The sequence below is a fragment of the Chrysemys picta genome, chromosome 2 (assembly GCF_011386835.1).
Source record: "Chrysemys picta bellii isolate R12L10 chromosome 2, ASM1138683v2, whole genome shotgun sequence".
Lineage (NCBI taxonomy): Eukaryota > Metazoa > Chordata > Testudines > Emydidae > Chrysemys > Chrysemys picta.
In genome coordinates this window covers 249,949,144-249,961,224 of record NC_088792.1, presented here as the reverse complement: position 1 = coordinate 249,961,224, position 12,081 = coordinate 249,949,144, and the positions used below count along the sequence as shown (strand labels likewise).

General features: G+C 45.5%; 1 protein-coding gene across 8 annotated transcripts in view; it reads right to left on the bottom strand.

Annotated features, from left to right (window-relative positions):
- CPQ (carboxypeptidase Q) overlaps positions 1-12,081 on the bottom strand; it is a 334,290-nt gene that overhangs the window by 296,057 nt on the left and 26,152 nt on the right. The gene's annotated exons all lie outside the window — the stretch shown is intronic.

Genomic DNA, 12,081 nt, shown 5'->3' with positions numbered 1-12,081 from the left:
ATATTGGCATTCTCTAGCCTGCCAGTCAAACAACACTTAGGACATGGCTTCAGTTACCAGAGGGTGACCAAATATTTCACAATATAGCATCTCTATGTCTGAGTCCAGATATTTGCACAAGTGTGACATTTGTTTTAGGTACCTATATTTATCTTTGTTAAAGCCATATGCTTTAAAAGACAGCAACTATCTTCATTATCCCTACTTTAGATGTTCTCAACTGGTTTTATCTCCATCAAGTTGTCAACCTCTTTAAAAAAGATTGTTTGTCTAAAATACAAGTAAACTGACCCAGGAACTTCTGGAAGCATTTGAAAGTTTGTAAGTTTCTTAGTTGTGTTTTTTGTTATAAAATAATTGGAAGGTAGAATATGTAAAACTATTCATTCTTATACACAAGAGGACAGAATTGTTACACTTCCTTTGAATTTAAATTGAGCTGCTATCTGAATGTTAAATATTATGCTCTTAGATGTTAAACACTTTTAAAAAGTTTAATAATGAAAACTAAAACCCTTTAGATGGCCCTAAATCTACAGATGTTAAGAGACCTTTTTAAAAATAAGAATACGATGCCAACTAGTCCCCGAAAGGTTTGATATACTCCTTTCACACATTCATGCACTCTTTATAACCAATAGTAAGAAATTATATTTTTCACAGAGATCAAAACCTGTTGTTTTTAGCAAAACCTTAATTCTAAATGCAAAATGTACAGTTTACTCTACAAAGGATATTATTCTTGGTAATAATTGTTTTGTGCAGGGGCAAGGGGCTAATTGAGTGAATGCTTGTAAAGTGCTTTGAAAATGAAAAAAGTGCTCTACTGCCAAAGTATTATTTTAAGCTGTCCACATTATATTTTCATGTATTCTTCTTCACCTCTACTTATTTAACAAATATTTCTGGATACATGTACTATTCATTTTATCATCACTGACTTGAGAAATTGTTATGGACACATACAAACATACATGGAGGTTACCAGTAAAAACAGTAAAATACTCAAATAAACTGCTGTACAGGTTTTCAAAGCACTGTACAAACATTACTTTATTAATTCTCAATAGCCCTGTGCAGTAGGTAAATTTTCAGCAAGCCTTTATGACTTCATAGATTATAAATCCAGAAGGGATTGCTGTGATCATATAGTCTGACCTCCAACACAGGCCATAGGACAACCCTGAATATATTCCTGTTGCTCAATGTCATACAGCAATTCAGTGGTAGAACTAATGGCTGTCAGACCTACACCAAGCTAATACTCAGTTTTTAAAATCCTTAAGAGCAAATGCCCAAACTATATTTAAGAACTCCTCAACCCTTTTTCTGAACACACATTTCTTACAGTGGACCCTATGTTGATGTACTCACTTCTCCTTGACATCCATTTTGGTCCATTTCTCAGCACTTTTTTTTTAAATCCATCTTAGAACTTCATTATTCCAAATGTGCTTTTTAATCTGACTACTCCTGACCCCATATCTATTCTTTTTTCTACTCATGCCCTGAACCCTTTCTTCTCCTTCATTAGTTTCACCATCTTTAAATGTATACAGTAACTCCTCACTTAACGCTGTAGTTATGTTCCTGAAAAATGCGACTTTAAGCAAAACGATGTTAAGCGAATCCAATTTCCCCATAAGAATTAATGTAAATGGGGGGCTTAGGTTCCAGGGAAAAAAATTTTTACCAGACAAAAGGCATTATATACATTTTAAACAATTTTAAAGAAACAATTTAATACTACAATCATCCTTGCTGAGTATGAAGCTTGGTTGTGGTGGTGGAATCAGAGAGTGGAAGAGGGTGAATTGTCCCGCTGCTCCTCTTGCACAGGCACCGACTTTGCCGGGGGCGGGGGGCTCAACCCTCGGCCCACCCACTCCACCCCTTCCCCCAAGTCCCCACCTTTAACCCGCCTCTTCTCCCCTCCCACCTCCTCCTCCTTTAATCCGCACGCCGCATCCTCGCTCCTCCCCCTTCCCTCCCCTGCCTCCTGCCTGTGGCAATCAGCTGGTTTGCAGCGTTCAGGAGGCAGAGGGAGGGGGAGGAACGAGGACACAATGCCCAGGCTCCTCCTCCCTCCTGAACGCTGCAAACCAGCTGATTGCCACAGGCAAGAGGCAGGGGGGAGGCTGTGCGCCGTGTCCTCACTCCTCCCCCCTCCCTCCTGAACGCTGCAAAGCCTCCCCCTCCCTCCCCTGCCTCCTGCCCATGGCAATCAGCTGTTTTGAAACATTCAGGAGGCAGGGGAGGGAGGGGGAGCCTGCGCTGCGTCCTCGCTCCTCCCCCCTCCCTCGTGCATGCTGCAAACCAGCTGATTGCTATGGGCAGGAGGCGGGGGAGCAGAGGGAAGGCGCTGAGTCGCGGGGTCCGCCAGCGGGCGGGAGGCGTGGGGGAGGGAGGGTGTAGGGGAGCTGATAGGGGGCTGCCAGCTGTGGACAAAGCTGGCGGCCAAACGACGTTATAGCGGAGCATTGCACAACTTTAAACGAGTATGTTCTGTAATGGAGCAGGGACGTAAGTTTGAAACAACATTAAGCGAGAGGACGTTAAGTGGGGAGTTACTGTATTTATATTTCCACACAAAAATCTTTGTTTAGGTAAAGGTTGCAGGCACACACTGGTTTGACTGCATATTACCTTTCAAGAGTTAAGAACAACAGCAACCCCTCTAAATATTAGATACCCAATACATTCAGGTGTTAAACTTACAAGAAACCTAGACCCCTTTAACATTTGGAAATGCACAGTAGCCAAGGTATCCAAACTGTAAAGATATTTTGATGTTTCTCAGGATCTTACTGCAGAATCTTATCCATCCAGTGACCATAAAAACTATAATACCTTCCTCTTGATCATATAGCAGCTGTGAGGGGATATTCTCCTTCCCCATTTAGACTCTCTCTTTTCCACTCCCTCAAGGAAAACCACATTGGTGTTCATATATCCACCACAGAGACAAAGGAAAGGCTTTAGGGCTTAAGGGGTCTTCTTTCTCCCATATCGAGTCCTCTGTGGTAAGGAGACCATTAGATTGGGAAGGTCTGGCTTGGTAGCATGTTGGAAGGAGCTGGAGCAATGATTTCAGTAGTAAGCACTTAGGACACGGTCTATCCTGCCTATGTGCTACTTAAAGAAAGCATGTGTATACCTAAACATATGGAAAAGTAGCATAGCCTGTGGACCTTGGAGTCAAAGGGAACAAAAGAGGCAAGCCCACATCATTTTTGGGAGACCCAATTGCTAGACTTTTACATTGAGATCCAGGAGAGGATCCATAATCTCTTCTGGGATGCTGACAGTGAAAAGGCCTTAGAGGCACAAAATGAAAGAGTAGACGAGTTTGAGGATTACCTCAGGACATTCAGAGGGGGAACTATAAAGGCAGAGGTATAGATTTAATTATTGTTTATTATATGGTTACACTACAGCCAGAATACTGCTAAGCAGTATGTTTTTCCCATGTTCATTCTCCTTGGACTGGTTAATTACATGCTCCTAGCCACCCCCTGGTAGAGACATTAGTAATTTTCTCAGGACTACTCTGGTCACTTTCCTCTGATTTTGCCAAGTTTGTGGGGATGATAAGCAAGTAAATGAGCTAATCTGATTTTTGCCATAAACTGAACTTCTGCAATGTGGAATAAGACAAGGATTTAGTAGATTTAGCATCAAGATTTGAGAGGTTTGGAGCGGGGAGGGTGGGGGGGAGTGGGTTAGTGTTTGCAATCCCCTGAACAAAGCTGATGCAGTTAGGAGTTTTTATATGGGAAACACAAGTTTACAAAAATAATGTTTGCAAATGCATCTAGACACAAATTTTCAATTTACTGTATTTTTTTTAGTTGGAAAACTGAACCCCTTAACTCAGAAATGCATTCTTCACTAGGAGATTGCTGCTACGGTTACTCCTCACTTAACGTTGTAGTTATGTGCCTGAAAAATGCTACTTCAAGCGAAATGATGTTAAGTGAATCCAATTTCCCCATAAGAATTAATGTAAATGGGGGGGGATTAGGTTCCAGGGAAATTTTTTTCACCAGACAAAAGACTATATGTGTGTGTGTGTTTAAGTTTTAAACAAACAATTTAATACTGTACACAACAATGATGATTGTGAAGCTTGGTTGAGATGGTGAAGTTAGAGGGTGGAAGAGGGAGGGATATTTCCCAGGGAATGCCTTACTGCTAAATGATGAACACATTGTTGTTAATGTAGCCTCACACTCCACAAGGCAGCACGAATGGAGGGATGAGAGACAGCATGGCAGAGAGAGACTTTGGGTAGGTCTACACTTACCTCCGGGTCCGGCGGTAAGCAATCGATCTTCTGGGATCGATCCCGGAAGTGCTCGCCGTCGACGCCGGTACTCCAGCTCGGCGAGAGGAGTACGTGGCATCGACGGGGGAGCCTGCCTGCCGCGTCTGGACCCACGGTAAGTTCGAAATAAGGTACTTCGAATTCAGCTACGTTATTAACATAGCTGAATTTGCGTACCTTAGTTCGAAGTGAAGGGTTAGTGTGGACCAGGCCAGAGACACACATGGTATGTGAGAGAGAGAGAGACGCATTGCCCCTTTAAGTACGCTGACCGCACTCTAAGTACATTGCCTTTTTAAGTAGATCAGCAAGTTGTGACAGCAGCTGCTGCCAGCAAGCTCCCTCCCATCCTGAGCCCTGTCGTGTGTCCCCCTGCTCTGTGGAGATGGGGGCAGGAGCAGGGGGCAGGGGGACACCCTGATATTAGCATCCTTTCCTCCCCCTCCCCCCAACCCCTTGCACAGCAAGCAGGAGGCTCCTGGGAGCAGCTCCAAGGCAGAGGGCAGGAGCAGCACACGGCAGTGGGGGGAGGGACAGCTGAACTGCCCGGCAATTGATAGCCTGCTGGGTGGCTGCCGCACAGGGAGCTTAGGGGAGCGGGGAGCTGATTGGGCGGCTGCCAGCCACCCTGGTTCCAAGCCCCCACCAGCTAGCTCCAATGGCTGCTCTTTCTGCAAGCAGTGAACAAACCAGGCGGCTGCCAAACGACGTTATAAGGGAGCATTGCACTACTTTAAACGAGCACGTTCTCTAATTGATCAGCAATGTAACAACGAAACTACATTAACCAGGATGACTTTAAGTGATGAGTTACTGTACAGGGCTCACCCACACTCTGAGTACTGGTTCCACCCCAAGGGGAGCTCCATGCGGAATTGTATCTAGGTCCCAGAATTCCTCTTGGAGCTTCCCAATGCACAAGGGGAGCACATGTGCGGCTAAAGGCTTTTGCAGATGCAGCATACTCCCCATCATATGCCCCAGCAATTCCACTTACCATGTGTGGCAGAGGTCTAGCTCACGGCCCTGCTTCCTCCCTTTGGGAGGAGGGTAAGAATTGTGATTGAAACTTGTTCAAGGGTGCAAGGATGGCAGTGAGGCTTATAATGCTCTCCTGGAGCAGCCTAGCAGGATGTGGTCAGTTGTTAGTACATTGTAGGAATCACTCACTACTTGACAAAGTAACATCATACTCTGTTATACTACAATACAGCAAGCACTCTCCTCCTTATGCAGAAGGAGAACAGAGCATCTGTTGTCTCAGTCCACGGAAAATGAAATTCAGCATTTCAATGAATCGGCTGGGAAAATAACGTGCTGATCCTTACATATTCCAATAGTCAGATATTAATCAGATTTAGCAAACAAAAACAACTGTACCAGAGAGATTAACAGTAATAGGACTTAATGATTACTCAGCATATTTAATCAATCGTGAAAACAAAAATCAGCACTTTGTTAGAACGTAGGCTGCAAAATGAGACACTAAAAAGCAAAGCAAGTGTTCAGCAAGTACATACTTTCAATAGGGAGTTTGAATAGGGTGTTAGAACTAACTTGCAGACTCTTCACTACAGAAAAACAAAGGTAAGATTAGAAACTAGGGCGATATAAAAAAATAGAAATCTGAGAGCTTGTCCATAAGGTGCATTGATGTGCACCAGTTGGGGTGTAAATTCTAGTGTGCACCAGCATGTTGTGCACCAACTGTCCCTGTGGACCCTGCTGGTGTGTATTAAAAGTTCCCTAGTGCAAAGCCATTTCTTTGCCAATTACCAATTACGCTTTTATCCAGACTTCCCTGTGGACTCTCCAGCTCTTGCAGCATACAGTTGGGTTAAACACCTATTGCAGGACACACCCAGCTTTGCGGTGGGGGACAAGGTCTGGGTGTCTATCCAAAATTAAAATCCAAGCGCCCATCAGCAAAATTGGATCACTAGTATAATGGTCCCTTCCCAATCATTAAATAAATCAACCCACTACCTTTAAGTTATAGCTTTCAGAATCTGAAAATCCACCCCACCTTCCATGGCCCTCTCCTGACACCACACACAGAAAACCCATTTCTGAACTGCTTCAACCCACTGCCCCCACCGGTAACTGTCCAGGCCAGGAAAAATATATAGTCAGGCAGATTCTATACTCCAATGGGTGCAGGGCAAGCTATTCTACCTGACAAACTGGGAACAGTAGAGGCCAGATGAACAATCTTGGGAACTTGAGGAGAACATTCATGCCCCAGACCTAGGGTTGCCAGGTGTCCGGTTTTTGACTGGAACTCCCAGTCGAAAAGGGACCCTGGCACTGCTGACTGGGCCCTTAAAAGTGCGTTTGGCAGCGCAGCGGGGCTAAGGCAGGTGCAGTGGAGCTACACATAGGGGCGTAGGAGCCGGAGGGGGGACATTCCACTGTTTCTGGGAGCCACGCGGAGCCACAGGAAGCAGGGAGCCTGCCTTAGCCCCAAGTGCCAGCTCCACAGTTCCCATTGGCCAGGAACCATGCCCAATGGGAGCTGCTGGGGCAGCGCCTGCGGATGGGACAGCACACAGAGCCACCTGGCTATGCCTGCACATAGAAGCCGGAGGGGGGACATGCCACTACTTATGGGAGCTGCTTGAGGTAAGTGCCACCCGGAGCCTGCACCCCTGACCCCCTCCCATGCCCCAACCCCCTGCCTCAACCCTGATTCCCCTCCCACCCTCCAAACTCCTCGATCCCAGCCTGGATCACCCTCCTGCACCCAAAACCCTCATCTCCAGCCCCACCCTTGAGCCCGCACCCCCAGACGGAGCCCGCACCCCCCCTTTGCCCCAACTCCCGGCCCCAGCCTGGAACCCCCATACCCCACTCCGAACCCCCAGCCCGAAGCCCTCTCCTGCAACCCAGATCCTTCATCCCCGGCCCCACACCAGAGCCCGCACCCCCCCTGCACCCAATCCCCTGCCCAGCACAGAGCCCCCTCCCACACCCTGAACCCCTCATTTCTGCCCCCCTCCCCAGAGCCTGCATCCCATTCTGCACCCCAACCCCTGAGCTAGCAGGTGAAAATAAGCAAGTGAGTGAGGGTGAGGAGAGTGAGCGACAGAGAGAGGGGGGATGGAGTGAGCAGGTGAACGGGGCCTCAGAGAAGGGGTGGGGCAGGGGCGGGGCCAGGGTGTTCGGTTTTGTGCGAGTAGAAAGTTGGCAACCCTACCCAGACCTACAATGGGTTTTCCACCAGGCCCATCCTGACAGTCCAGATCCAAGGGCTCCTGGAAGGCACCCCGTAAGGAGTGGGGTACTGTCACCCAGATGCAGCTCAATGCCCTCAGCTAATTAACCTGGCCCCTGATTGGCCGAAGACTCCAGCAGGCACCTTCTTTAACTCTGCAGCAGCCCTGTGTCCCTGGCTGCTTAATAGCATTCCATGTCTGCAGCTGTCTCTCTGGTCCTGCTTCTTGCTCCTGGCCCTCGCTCCAGACCTCTGCTCCAGCTGATACTCTGGCTCTGACTCTCTGATCCTGATTCCTGGCTCTCAGCTCCAGCTAACCCCCTGTGCGTGGTAACTCAGCTCCTGATTTTGGCTCTGGTCACCTCTGCTCCAACCACGAGGCCAGCCTCCTGCTATGACCATTCGGCAAGACCACCCACGGCCCGGTGCATAACAGAGAGAGAAACTTGAATGACTAAGTGTCTGAGAAACTCATCTATTTTACTGTGGCAAGGTTTCCCAAAATCCCAGTTAAAAAAAAATACAGACAGAAAGAACACAGTTCACAAGGGTCATGGTTACGGGAAATGCGGAAAGGAAACAATAGGTTTAGGATAATAACCACTTAATTGCTAAAGGTCTAACTCTAGAAGTATCGTTTCCCCAACTATGTACAGTGTGATTGTCCTCCAAGGAATACATGAAATACATGCAGTGGTTATGATAACATCAGATTACACTAAAAAGCCCCAGGCTAAGGAGAAAGAACTTGCATGCTGAACAGAGATGTCTGATACATTTAGTGACACCTAAGAGAAAGTTTGTTGTGACAGCTGTGGAGTAAGATGGCTTGAAGGTTAGGTGGATTTGCAATATTAGAAGGAGATTTCCCTTTGAAAAAGTCACCGGGTTCTAACATCACATGGAAAGCGAAAGCAGCAAAAAAAACCCTGAAATGTGAGTAGTAAAACGATATTTTTCCAGGATTGCTCTCCAGTGTTGCCAAGATTTGCGAATGAAACATCATCCTAGATAATAATCAGTTAAGGCTCTTGGCTCTGGGAACCCACCCGGTCAAAGTTAAAATTATGACTTGCACTGTAGAGTCCTTCTCATTAGCTTTTTTGCATCTAGAACTTGGGGAGGGAAGGAAACTGGATACAACATGGAAGTCTTACTATATGTGGACCTTGAAGCCTGACACAGCAGATATAGGGCCAGCTCTTGAGCTGGTGTATACCAGCATAGCTTCATTGACTTCAACAGAACCATGCTGATTTACAACAGCTCAGGATCTGGCTTGTAGATTGTTGGTTTTTTTTAAGTATTCTTTGTAGGCAATGAAAATGACTACTGTAGACATAGTAAGAAATGAAGTGTTTACAAAGGATTTGGGATCTGAGTTTGGAGACCACCTAGCAGAGGTGTTACAGGTACAGCTGCTTGCTACCCAGTTGAAGAATGTAACCTCTTTAGACCCATATTTAAAGTACCATTGTATAATGCATACCGAAGTGGAAAGGCAAAACTGCGCTAAACTTTTCAACTGAAAGCCTCAGTCTCTCAGTATGATACTTTGATGTCATCTCACTCATTAGCTGCTGCTAAAACAATTGACAACAAGCCTGGAAAATCACATCATGAAATACCTGAAGAGTTCCACAACAAAACAGACAGCAATGGTCAGTCTGCAATTTGTCCAGGAAACAGTGAAGGCCAAGACAACAACAACAAAAATTAGCAAAAATGGACAACACTTAATCATAGAGCAATGCTGAGACCAAACAAAGATAAAATAGCAGAAATAACTATCAGTGAAGTAATCCAAGATTAAAAATCCTTGCCAAGGAAAAATGTCATCCTTTTGGATTAGAGGCACAAGACCAAGATGTGAGTCTAGTGGGAATCTCAAATAAGGAAGTAACTGAGTGAAACACATTCAATGGGAAGAAGATATTTGTAAAGCAATAATCCTAAAAGAGGCACAATGATGTGAATGTTACAATGGATATGACTTATAGTAGATACAAGCTGGTGGTGTGAAAAGGCAACTGTAAAATCAGTGGCATTTTGAACAGCATACACAAATACATCACATTACAGAGTAGGGAGGAAACATTTTCTTTCTTTTGTGTGTTCACAGCCACCCCTCAAATACTGAATTCAGCTTTGGGCAAAATCTCTATACTAGCAAAATATTTACAAACATAAGGGAAGTCACAGAACAGAAATAAAGTTACATTGTGGATTTGAAGGAACTGATTTTTGAGAAAAGACAAAAGGAAGCATACATATTATAGGGTGGTATGACAGAGTGACCTCTTATATTTAGGGCATATAACACTTCCCATTATAAAAAATTCTTGCAACTTTTTGTCTGAGAATCTCTAGTACCTTTATTGATTAGAGCAGGCCTGGGAATACACGCATGCCTTTCATTTCTCCATGACATCCAGTTTGGGTTTGGTTGAGCTATAAACTGTTAAGAATTATCATTTTCCTTCTCTTGTTTCAGTTTCTCAGGAAACTTTTGGCAGCAGGAAAAAATAATAAACATTCAAAAGAGCTGAGCCCACCCCAAAGCCAGCAGACAATGCACTGGGAACACAAAGCTGCTGGACCAGAGGCAGTGGGTAGGGACATGGGAAGAGTGTGAAGTGGCCAGATATGTGGGTAGACTTTGCAGCCTTTTCCACAGGAAGACAAAAGCCAACTTTTACAACTGAACAAATAAGAATACCTCACAAATACCTTCTCCCCCATAACTCCCTCCCATGGTTTTTACCTTAGGACCAGGGCCAGGGCCAGCTCCAGGCACCAGCCGAGCAAGCTCGTGCTTGGGGCGGCAGATTCTAAGGGGCAGCATTCCCTCCAATCCTTTTTTTTTTCCTTTTTGGTTCGCCGCTCCAGCCGCCCTGTAGGGGGCGGCAGCGCGGAGGAGGGGAGCGCCCTGCGCACTCCATCTGCCCCAGCTGGTGCCAGGTCTGTAGCAAGCATGGCAGGGCAGCCCGCATCCTTCCCTCCCCGCTGACCGGAGCGGCGTGGAGCTCTCCCGGCAGACGGCACGGTTGGAGGGGCCGCGTGGCGAGCGCCCTGGCTGAAGGAAGCCCTGGCCGCCCCCCTTCTCTCTCTCTCTCCCCCACTCCCTCCCCCCGCTAGCCGGGGCACGCACTTCGCTGCCTGGGGCACGTCTGCAGCGCACTCCGCTGTCTGGCTCCGCACATTTTTTTTTTTTTTTTGGCTTCGCTGCTCCGGCCGCCCCGCAGGTTTTTTGTTTTGCTTGGAGCGGCAAAAAAGCCAGAGCCAGCCCTGCTTAGGACAGGATGATCTGGACCATGGCAAAGGATGTGATCAAGTGAGAGAAAAGAAGAGGCTAAAGGTTGGAGTTTTGGGGACTCAAAGACGAGGAGAATTTACACTTAAGAGGCAAAGGGACCAATACTAAGAAATCAAATTCTGAGCTAGCTACATTGCTTCATCATCAAAACAAGGTCAAACAAAATGTCTTGTATCCTGGATTTGCTAGTTAAGATGTACTCCTGCAGTTCTGATGCCAAATGTTTTGATTTCAAGGATTCCACTCTAAGACTAGTAGAGCAAATCTAGCTGAATAAAGGGAAACCTACGAGCCAAGATAAAGCTGAAAATAGGAACCGTTATCTATGGAGCGACTGATCAACAAATCTCACCTGGATAATGCAAGTCTCTGAGGTTGGGGGGTGAAAGTTCTATTGGAATTTTAGCAAGTTTCCTCAACAGCAGTCTATATGGGGCTGTGACTTTATCAGTCAGACCCCGGCAAAGGCTGGTCTGCTAACCCTGTGGAATTATGGAAGCTGAACACAATCAGTTTGTCAAATCATGCAGCAGTTACAAAGACATTTCTTGGAGCTCCTCCAAGGAGCATTCCAGCAGAGAGGCTGTTCAGCTTTGCTGAAGACACATACACTTAACATTGCTGCATACTTTTGACAGAAAATGCCAAGACTCTCTTTAATGCAATTTGCCAATAGTTATATTTCAGTGCTAAGGGTAAGTATTTTCTACTAAAGCTTTTCACCAAAAATAAGAACTGGACAAGTGAAGTACTGCAAAGGGAAAGGGCCTAAATTACTTTCTTTAAAAAAAAAAAAAGTGCTGATACATACTGTTCAGTGGATGAAGTTCTTTCCTGGTGTAACTTCACTGACTTCAATGAAATTACACGGGTGGATAATTTGACTTAATAGTCAGAAAGCACTTTTATATTGCACAGTTATTAAAAAATGTACCTTTGAAATGTACTACATCTTTCTAAGGCCACAATCCTACAAAGCATTTCAGCAGCTGCTTAATTTTGCTCACAGGAGTATAAGTCATTGAAGTCAATAGAACAAGAACTAAGTTATTTGTAAATGCTTTGAAAGAACAGGCCCATAAGATTAACACCAAAATTTTCAAAAGCATCCAGTTGAGATACATAGAGACTGACTTTTCAGACTAGTGGAGTGTCCGCAGTTCCAAATGAAGTCAATGGGAGCTGCAGATTATTCAGCATCTCTGAAAAGTATTAGAGATTTCA